Below are 4,175 nucleotides of genomic sequence, written 5' to 3'. Positions count from 1 at the left end.
AGCCTGCCCCACCTCCACACCCTCTGCCTGTTCACTATCCTGAATGTCCTGCCTGGGGATCCCTATGTGGTTTACAGAATCTTCTTACCTGCAACCCCTAGACTCTTGAGTACTTTGGGCTAATAATCTGTGGTTGATCTCAAGTGTCCAGTATCAGAATGCAATGTGTTCATCCATCCAGGATTAGGTAGGGTGAGGATTTCTTCTCTTGAAAAAGTGAGTAGGCAGTGATAAGAATAGAAGCCCAGTTTTTTTCCATCTGTGGATTTTGGACCTCACAAAACAATTAGTCAGGGCGCTGGCTTCCAATCCTGGCATTTCCGCCTAGGCATGTAATATCAACACCGTCAGCCATGGTTTTATTTGGCAATTATGCATACTAATATTATTTTCTACCTTCTCTGTAGATTTTTGTGGTATCTAGTAATAATGCTTTAGAGGGAGGTAGACATGACAGGTCTATAAGATTGTTGCAAAATTGCTAATGAATTCTGTGTTTAGAATATTATTTTGCATTCATTCAAGGATGTAAATTCTGTTTATAGAAAAAAAGTACAATTCTTTTGAGGGATTTGGAGCTTTTCTCCTCAACCCTTCTATGCCTTCCACAATGATACTACCTGGAGGAGAGGGACAGGCAGGAAAAAGGCAAGAATGATAAGGAAGAAGAGAAGACAGTGCAATCACTTGAATGCAGCATAAGTGATGACTTTTCCTTTGTGACAGTCTGATACAAACAGATGTAATGTATCACCTTGTTTCTATATATAGATTTTTTTAAAAAATATGGAGCACTTCAAGAATTTACCTGTCATCCTTGTGCAGGGGCCATGCTAATCTTCTTTGCATCATTCCAATTTTAGTATATATGCCACTGAAGCGAGCACAGTATATAGAATTTTGTGTGACTACAGGGTGCAGGGGCAATGAAGGCATGATCCAAAAACTAGAGGAGCCCTCCTGTGATGGCAATATAACATTATGACACAACTAGGTGACAGGTTTATATGTCTTGTAAAACAACATTCAAAGCAGTGAAATGGATACATCTTTCTCTCCCTTTTCCAGACTCTTACTTCTCAAAATCTGGCTGTCATATAAAGTCTTCCCTGAAGCTCAATTCCTTGCTAATTGTACAAATTGGTAAATAGTTGGGATGGACATAGGCTTTAAATAAAGTTTAAGGGCTGGCCTGATAGCTCAGAGAATAAAATGCTTGCTTAGGCAGAACACAGCAGCCCAGCTTTGATCCCTGGCATGCCGTGGCGCCCTGCCTGTGGGGCGCGCTGAGATGGCGATTGAGACTGGTCGCAGCGACGTGTACCTGTAATCCCAACACTAGGGAGGCTGAAAACAGGAGAATCACTATGAGTCTGATCTACGTAGTGAGACCCTATAGATCTTGTCCTAAATGCAGGGGAAAAAAAGTTCAATCACGCCAGCTCCATCTCCTTTTTCCAAATTTCAGTGTGGAGTTGTCCTAGTGCAGATGTGTCTAGGTAAGAAGGAAGCACCTGTACCTGGGGCCAGGGGGCAGGGAGAGAAGTTATATGTGAGTGATTGGAAAGGATTTGCTATTTAAGAAAGTAGGAAAAAAGGGCATGAGGTAGAAGAAAGATTACCTCAAAGGGAAGGAAATGAGAGAGGGAGGAGACAGCTTCCAAAGTTTCCAACTTCAGTTCTAAAATCAGTTTCCAAAATCAGTTGGAAGTCTGAGGTACAATCTAGATGAAAGGAACCTAGTGGGAAGGTGCGAAGGGCATCTGATTCTGCCATAACTCATTCCCTATCTTTAAGATTTATAATTTTATATTGAAGTAAACAGAGAAATACTAAAGATATCTAAAATGTGTGTATTTTTGACATTGTCAGTCCTATGGATAATCCACTATTATTGTGGACTACTGGACCATATTGGATTATTTTGCTGAATTCATACACCTATAATATTTAAATGGCAAAGGAATACCCATCTTTGACAAAACTAAACAAATAAGGGGATATAAATGAAGGACCATTTTGTATCTGTATATACAAAATAGGATAGATATACAGCTACTTTTTCTTCATTCAATGAGAAGATTTGTACTAATAAGGTTTGGACAAGATACCATGTCTGCATCTTGTACTATGAATAACTACTATGAAGACAACAATATTCAATGTATTAATTATTGTAACTGTCCTACTAACCTGTTTTGAAACTGTCTCATTGCTATCTCTTTCTCAATAAAATTAATAAAAAAGAATAAAATGGTGTATTTGTGATATAATAGGAAAAATGCCTCAAAAACCCTTCACTGTAGTTGTAAATAGACTGAAGAGTACATTGACTAACTGAAAACAAGGGGGGACAACCGTGAGATGCCAAGTGACAAATGAGGAGGGGGTCAATCCATAGCTGTGGCTGCCATGAAATGAATAGATAGATTTGCTTTTGCATGCTCTTTGTGAAGACAAAATTCAGTTTGTAGAGTGTATATAGAGTGACTGACTCTATGCTAATATTTTGACTTTGTAGCTGTATGACTTGGGCATGTCTCCTTCTTTCTTTAGGACTTTTTTTTCATGTCTCTTTAAAACAATAGGGTTGGACTAGATGTATTCTGATTGCTTCCAACTCTTAATACTCTGATATTATGATTTTGCTCCAATTTGAATGGCAGCCAAGGACATTTGGTTAGTGAAATTTCCAAAGACTTCATTACATAGTGGTCCCATAGATTAGAGCCATAGGACAGTTATGGCGGGACTTTAGATTATTACCAAAGATAATCATAGTGTTTAGTTTTTACACAACACTTTCACAGCTATAATTACCTATAATCTGTGTTACTCTTCACCATATCATTGTGTGCCAAAGGGGTATAATGACCATTATCTGTATTTTAAAGAGATGGAATTGAGTCCTTAAAGGTTCTGAAGACCTGCCTAAGGTTCCAAGCAGGTTTTGCTGGAGTTTGGACTGGGTGTGTGTCTCGGAACTTGTGATGCAGAGCTCTTCACTGTTGCTGTGCACTGCTTCCTGTGGTACCCGGGTCTTCTAGGTACACAGCTAATGAGAACCTCACCGTGTCAACCTATGAGCCTTGGGATGCACACTGCCTTTGAGAGACAGGTAGGAACAATTCTAGAATAACAGGTAGGAACAATTCTAGAATAATAGAATAATAACTCAAGTTATTCTCAGCTAGCTGTCCTGGCTTGGGAAATGAGGTATTATAGGTAACCAACTGTAGAAAAGCTGAAGGTCAAGGATTTTTCCTTACTTTTTTTTTTCATTTCTCTACCATACTATAGGGAGGATCTATCATAGGTCTGTGACCAAGGGGATAGGATAAATTGCTTACCAAATTATTTTCCTTAAGCAGATGGTCAAGATTATATGGTTTGTTTTTCTGCCCTCTTAATCCACTGTCTCTAGAAAAATCTACTACTTCCTACACCTCCTTCACCCCCATCACACATTCTATACTAGCTGGTCAGTGATTGAATGGCTTAAAGGGAAGAAGGAAGGACAATGAGGAGATTGAGAAGGAGGAGAATATATACCCCCCTTTCCATCCTTACAGTAATTAAATGAGCCAAGTTGTATTATTGCCATCTTAGATACCACACTGAGGAAATTTACTCAAAATTACATAGGTAAGTAAAATGGGGCTTGGAGTCCAGGAATGTATGTCTCCAATTCTTGTCTACTCTACCTTGTTAAGTCCTAGTCTCATTGGCCAGCTTGCTGCTGACCTTAGAAGTTTATCTAAACAAATGGCTTCAATTTTTCACAGAATGCTTAACACCCTAGAGTCACAGAGGATAGAAAGGTAAAAAGCAATTGAGGGTTACATGAGAATCTGAATCACATACTTTCTATGTTCTTCACATAAATTTATCTTTGTTTTCCATTTTTATTTTGGTAGTACTTGGGATTGAACCCAGAGCATTTGCACTAAGGTACTTAGCTAATCCTTTTTAATTTTTTCATTTTTAGACAGGGTCTTGCTAAGATGCCCAGGTAAGACTTGAACATTTGATCTTCCTGCATCAGCCTCCCCAACTCTAGGATTATAGGTGCATACCATCATACTTGAGTCCCACTTGTTATTTCTGATGAGAAAACTGAGATTGATCCAACTTATATGCAGTGTGGTGAGTTTGTTTCATAGCCAGGATTGCAT

At 38.8% G+C, this 4,175-nt stretch overlaps 1 non-coding gene across 1 annotated transcript; it reads right to left on the bottom strand.

Moving 5' to 3' along the window:
* Nucleotides 1-780: 780 nt before the first annotated feature.
* On the bottom strand, nt 781-887 carry LOC111816936. The gene has a single exon (XR_002821242.1). It is a non-coding gene; the product is annotated as a U6 spliceosomal RNA (small nuclear RNA).
* Nucleotides 888-4,175: the final 3,288 nt, after the last annotated feature.

Source organism: Octodon degus, unplaced genomic scaffold (genome assembly GCF_000260255.1).
Source record: "Octodon degus isolate 3935 unplaced genomic scaffold, OctDeg1.0 scaffold00003, whole genome shotgun sequence".
Lineage (NCBI taxonomy): Eukaryota > Metazoa > Chordata > Mammalia > Rodentia > Octodontidae > Octodon > Octodon degus.
The sequence above is the reverse complement of the archived record's forward strand: the minus strand, read 5'-3'. Positions and strand labels throughout refer to the sequence as shown.